Consider the following 12,524-nt stretch of genomic DNA (forward strand, 5'->3'; position numbering starts at 1 on the left):
ACTTCAATTTTCAAATAATGTAGTTTATTGAAATTCAACTTCCTTTACCTTTTTTATGTTACTTAAAAGTCACTACAAGTATCATATCAGGTGCTGTGTCAGTCAGGGCAGGCTAGAGCATACTGCAGTAAAAACTGTCACATGTCAGAATCTTAACACGTGCTCATTTTATGAAGAGTTCTGCTCCACAAACACTTCACTCAGAGAGACCCATCTCACAACCTCCACCTTAAAGAACAACCTTAGTCATTGTTAGGGGAAGAAACATGGCAAATCCCACACTAATTCTTGAAGACTTCAACCCAGGGTGAGGGGTGAGGTGTCAAATTTCATGGTCCACACCAGTCAAATGGCCACACCCAACATGGCATTCAGGAAGTATAATCCTACCATGAGATTAGAAAGGAGGAAAACCAGAATGGGGAGAACACTGATGACTATCACAGGTGCCAGTGATTAGAACCTTTCTTCTGGAGACAATCTGTGGGAGAATAAGGGGCACTATGGTATAATTTTTAGCACTCTTCTATTTTTAATTTTATTTTTACAGACTTTAATTTTTAAGGGTAATTTTAAATTCACAATAAATTGAACAGGAAGTACAAAGTTCCATATAGTTCCCCTACCCTGCCACACACACACTTCCCTCACTATCAACTTTCCTCCCCACAGTGATATATTTGTTAGAATCAATGAAATGACATTATTCACCATTAGCAATCAAAGTCCGTTGTTAACTTTAGGTTCATTCTTATATTTTCTATGGGTTTTGACAAATGTATAATTGCATGAATCCTTCATTATGTTATCATTCAGAATAGTTTTGCTGCTCTAAAATTCTTCTCTGCTTCTCCTTTATATCCATCTCTCCCTGCTAAACTCTGGCAACCAGGGATCTATTCTCATTTATTTATTTATTTATTTATCTATCTATCTATTTTGGTAACAGGGATTGAACCAAGGGGCACGTAACCTCTGAGCCATATCCCCAACCCTTTTTATTTTTTGAGACAGCATCCTGCTAAATTGCCTAGGGCCTAGCTAATTTGCTGAGGCTGACTTTGAACTTGCAATCCTCCTGCCTCAGCCTCCTGAGTTACTGGGATTACAGGCATGCACCACCTTGCCCAGCTTGACCAGGATCTTTTCACTGTCTCCATAGTTTTGCCTTTTCCAGAATGCCATATAGTTGGAGTCATACAGTACATTGTCTTTTCATACTGGCTACTTCCATGGAGCATATGCAGTTTTCCCTCATATCTTATCATGACTTGATAGCTCATACATTTTTAGTGCTAATGAATTGTATGAATGGCTGGTTTACACATTTACTTATTGACAGCTTCATTGCTTCCAAGTTTTGGCAATTATGAATAAAGCTGCTATAAATGTTTGTGTGCAGGTTTTGGTATGAATATAAGTTTTCAAATCAGTTGGGTAAGTACAAAGACATGAGGTTTCTGCATTGTAGGATAAGAGCACACACAGTTTTCTAAGAAACTGCCAAACCATCTTCCAAAGTGATGGTGCCATTTTGCATTCCCATCTGTGGTGAATAAAGGTTCCTGTTGCCCTACATCCTCCCTAGCATGTGGTATCATCAGAATTTTGGATTTTGCCCATTTTGTGTTGTGTAATGTTACTTCATTGTTGTTTTAATTTGTGGTACCATAATGACATGATGTTGAGCATCTTTTCATCTATTTTGATGAGGTATCAGTTTAGATCTTTTGCCTGTTTTTTTAATCAGATTGGTTTTGTTGTTGAGCTTTTAGATTGACTTACGTATTTTGAATAATAGCCCTTACTAGACATGTCTTTTGCAAATATTTTCTTCTTGTTTAGGGCCTGCCTTCTCATTCTGTTGACTGAATTTTTTAAATGCAAATGTGAAGGGAACTTAGGACTTTATCTCCATGAAAAGAAGGCACATTCTCAAATCTCCCATAAGAGCAGTTGATGAGTTTGGACATTTATAGTTAGCTCATGTTTGCAGTATGTAGCGGTGGAAATAGCAAAGGGTGTTATGTCAAAAAAATCTGTCTCAAGCCCAGTTAAGATCATTATTAACTATATTAATTAGGATTTTTTGGTTGCAGTTAGAGAAGTTCAAATGTGCCTAAGCAAAAAAAAAGGATTTATTGATTCACTGAAATTGAGAGTCATATCAATTGAGGGATTGATCTGGCTTCAGGGATTGCTCTGTGCATCCCCTCAAACAAAACCAGAAATCTCTTGCTATCTCTTTCTTTAATTATCTATCTGATTTCCTATCTATAGGCTTCACTCTAGCAGCTCTCTCAGTGTGTTGGGAGAGTAGCCCCTGGATTTCATGGTGCTTTTGACTCCCAATGAGACCAATTCCCTCCTAGCATACAATTTTTAAAAATTACTTGAATCACATATTCACCCATATACCAATCTCTACATCTGGAGGAGGAATATAAAAGACCCTGGTGGGCAAGTGTGGGCCTCATATAACAGAAAGAAGCAGAACCCCATGATTGAAAGTCCTGCTAGGAGTTATGGAAAAGTGGGGATGAGGAGGAGAACAATGTTAATTTCTTAAAGGAAAAGATGAGTCCTGTTACTAAAAGGAGGAAGAAAATTGCCCAACCAAAACCACAGATATGCACTATATTAGTTATGAGATTTTAGTCAAGTCACTTACTCTTTCTGAGTCTCTGTTTTTTGATCAGTAAAAGAGCATGATAATGCTAACATCAGACTCATTACTTGCCATAGTTCTTGTGAGACCGTAAAGCACTACTGCAATAATAGCAGCCCCTAAATGATCACTTATTATGCACCAGAAGAAAAAAACTCTTCTTAGTACTATGGTGACATATATTTACCAAACAATGTGATTTCCTATATAGAGTCTAGATTTCTTAAGTAACCTCTCAATTTAATTTGGGTTTTTTAAGTAGATTTTCCTATTGAGATTTTTTTTTAAAAGTCTAAATGATTTAAATGAGTATCAGAGGACCAGGAAATTCTGTTTTTCTGCATATTCACTTCTCTTGTTCAGATTGATCTCATACAGTAAACTACTTTAGGAGTGTAAATCTCCACTGACTAAGCTAGGAACTGAGGATTCCAGACTTGCAGAGTTAGAAGAACAACACTGACACGGTGGTCCTCCTCACCATCAGGTCCACCCTCACTGCGTGGCTTCTATGGGAGGAGGGGAAAACAGAGTGTCTCATTTGCTCTTTTTCTTATTTTTAATATTATCATGTCCAACAGTAAATTTATATCCATAAAACTGAGTGATAATCATTTGAAATATCACCTACATTTTGGGACTACTAGTAAAACCAGTGGCAAATGTTTACTCATTCAGAGAACTTAGTCTTAAAATTCTCTTTTCACCTGTTTATATTGTTCAAAAGATGGTGATTCTTTCACTTTGGAGTCTTTCACAAGACTCATTTGTTAATCTTACATATATATATCAAAGTAGCCACCATTATTTTTGCTCTATCCTCTATATTATTCAGAAGGCATAATTTTGAATAACAATAGGTATCAAACATTATTTCAGTACTCAGTTTTCCTTTTAAGATAAATTTATTTAAATTAGCTAGAATATATTAATTGTGTTTTATTTAAAAGAACTAAAATTGGCATTTGCATTAGCTTTGCCAAATAGTCCTTATTTCTTACTTGAAATATTCTCTTTGAAGGGTTTCAGTTGCTACCTAGGAATAATTTCCAAATATCCTCAGACCAAAGGATGAGACTAATCGTGAAAAGTCTGGTTCTACTGCTGACCAATAAAGCAAACAACTTGAGACACAGAGTGCAGGGAGAAGAGTGAGCTTTACTGGCCACAAGGGAGCATGTGGAAGATAGAGGGCTTTCACCCAAATTCCATCTTGCTATCTGTCACAGACCTTAAAGCTTATATGGGATTTCTGGGAGTCTAATTTTTAACCAATGCCAGGCAACACTGGAATGGTCATTTGTTCTTTCTGTAATCAACTCTTCTGGCACAGTTTTGATGTTGTCAACAGTTCACCAGGTGTTTCAGGCATTCCAGGTCCCTGTAAACCTAAAGAAAGATTACTGATGAAGAGGTCATATGACTGGTATTGTTCTTTAATATTTTCCCTTATTCTTCCTTTCAAGCAAGGCTGGGTTCCCTGGTTAATTATTTGAGAGTGAGGCATAAAGGAGTGGGGTGAAACAGTGAAAAACAGACTCACTGGTTCCAGGAGCAAGTTAACCAGTTCATTAGCTTTGGTTCCCCACTGTCAGTTTGTTCCATCACATAATCCTATGTGATGTGAGAAATGAGGGGTGTCAACTTGATCTGGCTACTTCCTGCTGGACAGGGCCATAGTAAGGGTGACAGTGTATGGAGCAAAAAAATTTTGGTTCCCTGTTTTGGTCCCTAATTAGGGGATGAAGCTTCCTATTCTAATATCTCCTGACATTGGCCCCTGGTATAGCCCTTTGTATAATTTTGTCCTATAGGTGGGACATCATCCCACAGTACTACATCATTCCTATACAAATGATTCCTTCCAAACCTATTAAGAGTTTTTGCCATCAAGAGCTTCTCCAGAACCATGGTGCAAACCATCCACTTAGATTAAAAGCTGAGTCATTAGTGATAGCCTTACTTTGGGTATGCATGTCTTGCAGAGCCAAAGAGACAATTCCTGAGTTAGCTGGAGTACACAAACAACATTCAACTTTTATAATGGTGCATGTTCCCCCTTCCCCTGAGCTGCAGTTAAAATATCTAATGCTATTCAATTTTATAGAACAGCTATTCTCATTAGAGATTCTTCTGACTGAGTAAACAGATCCCTCTAGTAGTGACATTTAGGGCTCTCTGGATGAAATTAGTTAGTGCTTCCATGTGCCACATTACATCTTCCAGCCAAATCTGAAGGACAGGTATTGATGCCAGATAATCATACCAGTGAAAAACAGGTGGAGTCCATCTATATAAGAGGTTGGGAAGATTTGTATGTTGATCTGTTTCCTTTACCCATATCCCTTGCATCCAAGGATATCCTATGTTGCATCTCCCTGGAGAACATCAGGGCAATAAATCTGTTCCAAGTAGCCAATTGAGTGCCATTGGGTGCCCATCATCTAACTCCTGGCCTGAGTACCTGATCAATCATACGCCAGTCGTGGGCCTGTAAAATCACAACATGATGCCTTTGATAATCAGGGATCCATCCTAACTCCCATGTGGAATTGGGCCACTTATCGTATGAATGGTTACATTGTTCCAACAGATAGGGGCTTTCTGGTTTCAATATCCTGCAGTAGGTGTAACCCAGATAAACTCATCCCAGATTTGTAAATACCTTTCTTTGTATTTATGGTTGTTTGCTAGGACTGTGGGGAGACTTGGCATGAAATAATCTAATTGGGGTTTATCAATAGACCAAGCCTTGGAGTTGGTCTGTTCTAAGGAGAAATATTTTTCTATGACCAGCTTGTTTCAGAGTCTCATTTATGGGCCATTGAGTAATATCAGCATGAGAGGTATTTTCTAACAAATGCATGGTGCTAGAAAATGGTAGTAACTCACATATCCAACATTCTTTGGTAAGCTGCTGGCATACCGTTGGACCCAATCTGAAATCAAATTTACTTCTCCCTGCATCAGGTCTCCCATTGTAATAATAAGAAATGCTAATCCAAGGAGGTTCATTGTTTGAAAGAAATCTACTTAGCATTTGAGAATTACTTTTTTCTTTTTGAATAGCAGCTTAGGCCCATGATCAGTTCATGGGAATACTGAGAGTTGTTTGTGATTGACTTCTTTTCTGAGGCTCGCTTTACTTTGAGTCATGGTCAGAGGAGCCAAGTTCTTGGAGGACCTTGTCACTTGCTGCTTTGATCTTCCTGTGATGTATCCAAGACTTGACACCTGTTCATTTAACAGATACATTAACAGTAGAATATCATAAGGCCCTGTTGATAGAGATCAGATTATTCAGGGTCTAAGTCTTCAGAAGCACTTGGTCTCCAAGGTAGAATCTGGAGGGTGAGATATCTGATAGGTCTAGCAACCTGTGAGAAACAAAATGTTAGTGTGACAACCAAAGATTGGATATTGGCTTTAATAAGTTGTTTCTTTAAAGCATAAATCTGACATGTGTCCCATAGATGAGGCCTGAAATAGTCTACCATACAAAATTTTGGAAGTTCATAATTTGACTTGACTTTAAGAAGCCACATCTTTGTGCAGTGGGGCAATTGGCCAAACTTTATCCTATGTCATATGTGTTTCTTGATAGTCGTTAGCAACAGTCTTTTTTTAAGTATGATTTTTTTTCAGTTGATTATAGCCTCCAGAATAAATGAAATTTCCTTGTGATCTGAAGCCTTGAACACCTGCTATGACTTGTGAAACAAAACTACACACATTGTCACTGTATGCTTTTTGGCAATTCATATTTTGGTGTTACGTTTTTAGCAAAATCTGGGCCACCTCTCTTCCCTTTGCATTTCTGGCCTCCACCCACCCAGATAAAGTATCTACCAAAAAACAATAAATAATAAAAGTTAACTGAGGTTCACAGGGCATTTGTGTAAATTCTATCTGCTAGTCCTCACTAGGGAATTCTCCTTGGTATTGAGTTCCCATCATCGGTGGCATTTATTTTGTTTTTAGCACATATTAGGCAGCCTCATAATGTGAGTTCACATGGAAGTTAAGAAGCAAATTACCCACTATCAGTTGTATTGGGAACTCCTGTGGGAAAATGCAGATTGAGTGTATAAGATCCATGGGAGCCACCAGGCCCCTTCAGTCCTCAATAAAACATCCATCCCTCCCCACCATCTGGAGAGCTGATTTCCTCATATCCTTGTCTTGTTCTTGGTTTTTAGTTTGTTTGTTTGTTTGTTTGTGTTTGTTTTGCTTTGTTGGACATTTATTTTTTTCAATAATCTTCCTCCTTATAATAGGTATACTGATTTTTCCTTAAGGGGTGCTTACCTCTTACAAATTGTCCCCTTCTCCTGATGGGCCCTGCTCTACCTCCCAGGGCTACTACCAGAAAAAGCAAAGTTTTGTCTGGCATCTTCTTGTTTCATGTGTTGTTCCTGCCAGTAAAAGTAATTATCTGCAAACTGAGAGAGATTCACACCCAGAGCCCCTTCCATGTTTTGTAATTCTTTTTGAATGTCCAGAGCGCTTTGTCCTTTGAAAGTTAAATTGACCATCATAAATTTTCAGTCTTCAGGGTCTGCATTTGTATAGCACCTGTAGGCATGTTATATTCTCTGTAGAAAATGCTGTTGGATCTTCATCATTGGGGTTCCAAGCAGGCTTGGTGGTGGGGGACAATCTTCTTAGTTACTAAAGTCATATCAGGGGCCTCCATATAAAATTTTTGAGCCTTCCCTCTGTGTGTTTATTACCATCCTCTTTTCATCCCCTATGAGCATAACATTCATCAGGTATGGATATCGCCCCAGGGTGGGTGATACATAGGAAAAATGGACAAAAGAGTTCAGTCATCCATGAGGGATCTTTTTGATATTGAGGATTACTTTTTTCCAAATAAGAATGTTAGAAATAGAAAACAGATTATGCATTCAAATATACCCAGCTGGTTGCCCCTATAGGGGCATAGATCCTATAGGACACTGGAATAATGGAAATTGCCCAGTTTTAGGTATAATTCCCTTTCTGAACTGTGTTCCTTGTCTGGTCCATTAGGGAGAAACCCCATCTGGTGTTCCAACAACCACAGAGTACATTTCAGATCCTGTTCCATATGAGGGTTATAAGTTTTGTCCTGTGGGGAACTGAGCTAATGACCCCCATAACCTGTGGAGGTGCTGTGGGGTGGTTAGGACAAAGGGCTCCCAATGGGCAGGAGCTTAAGGACTGAACCAGTACTGAATCTTTTTCCTCATTATCTGTTTTACTATCAGGTAATAACAGTTTTTCCTGCTCTGTTCTTTGAACCAAAACAAAATTCTGCTTACCTCCTCTCTTATCCTGATAAAAGGATGAAAGCCTACACATAAAGGACCTCATATTTCTTTCCTTCCTTTTTGCAGAATGTCTAACAGCAAAAATGGTATAATAGTTAAGGGAGTCACTTATCAGTCATTCCTCCTCTGACCCCAATGCATATTGAAGCCACGTAGTATTGCAGTAAAAAATCGTTTTCTTTGTCATGGTACTATAGCTGTAGTCAACCATTTATTCAAAATTAAACCCAGAGTGGCTTTTGTTGGGAACTGAGGGAACATTTCCCATAGTGTAGCAACATAGAGGCAATGACAGAGCAGAAACAGATACACAGAGCAAACAAACAAAACCAGAAATCCAGACCACAAACAGATTGTGGGTAAAGTCCCATAATTATTCCCCCTCTTGAGGAGCACTCTCTTCAATTACCCTCACTCCTCTCCTGCTGGGAAAGGAGAAAGAATGTCCAGATGGAGGGGATTAGAACTCTTCAGCATGCACCTTGAGACAACTAACCCTACTCCAGAGACAATCTGTCGACCTATCCAGGAGCCATTTCTTCACCCTATCACAAATGGCATGAGACATAACCAGGATCAGGGTGGGAAAAATAAGGAGCCATCCTCCCGCCAAAATTTCCCAGTGGTCACAGGGATTTACCCCAATATTCCCCAATCTGAGGCAGTCAGCCACATTTGTAACTGAAAAGACCAGTTCTACTGTCCCATGAGGTCAGTGACTTGAAAGACAGTGACAGAAGAGCAAGCTATTGGGATTAAGCTGGCAGCTGGAAGATGGAGGACTTTTACCCAAATTCCATCTTTCCATGGGTCACAGACCCTAAAGCTTATATAGGGCTTCTGGGGGTCTAATTTTAACCAATGCCAGGGAACACTGGAATGGTCATTTGTTCTTGATGTAATCAACTCTTCTGACACAGTTTTGATGTTGTCAACAGGTCACCAGGTGTTTCAGGCATTCCAGGTCCCTGTAAACCTAAAGAGGTCATATGACTGGTATTGTTCTTTGATATTTTCTCTTATTCTTCCTTTCAGGCAAGGCTGGTTTCCCTGGTTAATTATTTGAGAGTGAGGCATAAAGGAGTGAGAGGAAACAGTGAAAAACAGACTCACTGGTTCCAGGAGCAAGTTAACCCATTCATCAGCTTTAAGATGATATATAAAAATTCAATTTCTTTATAACATAATGAGGTCAATAATGCTAAGAGTTCAGAGTCTCTAATTTCTTTTTTTAATTTAAAAATGCCAGTGAATCAAGTAATTTCTAAATTATTGCCCCAGTCTTTGGCCTTCCTATAAATTTCTTGTCAACATGTTTTGAATTACTCTATGAAAGTTCTATCTTTAAAATTAGTCACTTACCTTCATTTTAAAGCCTGTTTCCTAAACTACTTATTTAATTTACTAGATGAAAGGGCATATTTATAAGCATTAATTTCTGTAAACAGTTAACGATTTCAGAATGCCACTTTTTTCCTTCTAAGAAAAGTTTCAATCAAGAAAGTCTCTATTTTGTGTGCCCAAAGAAAAGAATAGACTTTTAATTTACTAAATAGATAAATATAGTCTAGTCTACCTGCTTTTCATCATAAGCTTAGTAAAATTAATTACTTAATGTCAATAACTGCTGCAGGATTTTGTCAGTCCTGGTTGCCCTCAGTCCCATTCTTGAATCCTCCCCTGCACCACTGTCCATCACAAGGGCCATTATTCCCCATTCCCTTTGCCAACTAGCCTCCAACTAGCTTAGGTCAATGGAAACACTGGTAGAGGCTGGAGGCTGGGAGGTTGCAAGCAGAGCATAAAGTAGAAATCAAGGTCTTTCTTTATTTTTGCCTCATGAGGCAACTGAAGCCATGACTGTCTCCTACCAGTTCTCAGCTCCTCACTGAAAGTCTCATTATGATTCCAGCTTTGTCATGTATAAGTCAGGGTCCAACCAGGAAAGAAAACCCTCACAATGATTTGAACAGGGAGAGTTTAATATAAATAATTATTTACTATAACAGACAGTGGAGTAATGCAGAATGGCCAGTAAGAAACAAAGAGAACTCTACAGAATCGCAGATATGAGGAGCAGTCACAATCCTGTAACTGAGATAGAGCATCTAAGTAAGATCCTCTCCAATCCCACCAAGACCAAGATCCTAATCTTGTTGGAGAAGGAATAGCCATGGTTCTCTGGACAGTGGAGAAGTTTTCTGAAATGCTATGCCTTGCTAGGTACTGAGGAAAGCCATCTACAGGATGATGCCATGCCTCAAATTGACTCACAGTTAAGTTACCCTAAGGGTTGCTCAGGGAAGCTGCCCATAGGGAGGTACTGTGTGCTGTGGGCTAGGGAATTCTACAGATGCCACATGTACTTCAGAGCTTGGGCACTGCAGAAGTCATGAGTGTTGCAGGAGCCAGAGAGCTGCAGATGCTACTGAGGAGCATCGTAGAGAGGAACACATCCAAGTGAGGAAAAGAACTGTAACAAAATCCTTCCTCCCACAGTGTATCTTTAGCGCCCTCTAGTGACAAAGTTTAGCATCTTGCCAACAGACAAATATTAACAGGGTCTATATTTGTTTTCTATTGCTGTGTAACATATTACCACTAATTTAATGGTTTGAAGAACACAAATTTGTTATCTCGCAGATTCTGTGGCTTGGAAATCTGGAATATTTTGTCTTGGTCCTCTGTGGAAGTCTCATAAGGCTGAAATCAAGGTATCAACTGGATACATCCTCATCTGGAGGTTCAACTAGGAAATGATTCTCTTCCAAGCTCATTCCGGTCGATAGCAGAATTCTGTTCCTTCAAGCATAGAACTGAAGTCCCCATTTTCTTGATAATTTCTGACTGGGAACCATGTTCAACTACAGGCCACTCTGCCATGTGGCCCCCTCCACGGACCCTCTTAAATTCTGAATCTCCTCTCTTAATTTAAGCAAGCACCTGCTTCAGGCAGACCCATCCAGGGAAATCACCCTTATGATTAGCTCAGAGTCAGCTGACTTAGGATATCTTCCCCATCACAGGAGCAAAATCTGTCAGCTTCACAGTTCTACCTACTTTCAAGAGAAAGGGACTGCACAGGACATGAATTCCAGAGGAGAAAATCATACCTACTGACGATAAAGAATGGATGGGGCATGGAGAAGCAATATACTGACAGCTGGCACACCAGGTAACCTTAGCCCCTAGGTTCCAGCCAAGGGGAACACTGCCTGTCATCACTAACCCCTGGGTTGTCTCACCAGTCTTTGTTGATTTTTGAGGGGGAGAGAAGGTACCAGGGATTAAACTCAGGAGCAGTCAACCACTGAGCCATATCCCCAGCCCTATTTTTGTATTTTATTTAGAGACAGGGTCTCAATGAATTGCTTAGTGCCTCACTTTTGAGGCTGGCTTTGAACTCGCAGTCCTCCTGCCTCAGCCTCCTGAGCCGCTGGAATTACAGGCGTGCACCACTGCACCCACCCCTATTGATTTATTGATTCTTTCATCATCTATGTTTAACAATTCCCAATAATAAATTCTTTCTTTAAAACACTGAGAATTATTTCTGTCTTTCTAATTAAACCATTACTAACACAAAGTTTTGCTGGTATCTTTATACTCAGGCAACATGGGTTAAAACCATAAAAGTGGCAATGTTTGAAAATATAATGGGGGTCTGAACTACTTGCTTGGGTCCTCTGCCCCTGTTTATACCCAATCCAGATGTACCACTTGTGAGTTGCTGTTAGACCTGTCTGATCTTATGACTTGGTGGGTCTTACAGAATTCAGAAGAGAGCCCATAATAAGCAGTGTTGGCCACAAGGATACGTGATGTCACATAGTAGCTGCTCTTTTTCTAGCAAGGCACAGTAGCATACCAGGAACTGATTTGCAGAAGGTTCGTAAGTTTGAGGCAGATTGTTCCAAATTTTAGGGTCTATGTGGTGATTCTCCTGTTGGGGCTTGCCATAATTTGCTCAAGGCTTCTATTCCTACCACCAATACCTTCCAACACCATAGGGTCTTCCAGGTATGAAGGCTCCCTTATTCATAAATTCTTCTTTATCCAAGCTTATATTTCACCCACATTGATCCAGCATCTTTAGAATTCAGTCCTACTTATATTCTCCCAGCTCCTGCCAATACATAATGGCTAGATTCTGCAACTCCTTTGGCCTGTGGCTCATTTCCTCCCTTAATAACTAAAGGAAGTGCTGGGTTACACTGTTACCTGATCTTAGTAATTAGTCTGGTGGCCAGGTAGGGAGATGAGGTTTGATGAGGGAAATGGTACATGTATCTTCTAAGATAAAGGCTCTACATCAACTTCAAGTAAAATGGGATCTTTGGGCTTTTACAGGAAGTACTTATATGCTTTTTCAAGTCCAGAGGGTCCAAGGGAATCTGAGGATTCAAGAATTTCAAGTTTACCAACCCAGTTTTCCCCACTTAAAATTTCAGGCTACCACTCTGCCCCAGTGAAGAACCTGATGTTAGTGTAACCCACAGTCCTTGAATGGCTGAGAATTCACTATTCTGTGGAGCTTTGTT

Source organism: Sciurus carolinensis, chromosome 2 (assembly GCF_902686445.1).
Source record: "Sciurus carolinensis chromosome 2, mSciCar1.2, whole genome shotgun sequence".
Lineage (NCBI taxonomy): Eukaryota > Metazoa > Chordata > Mammalia > Rodentia > Sciuridae > Sciurus > Sciurus carolinensis.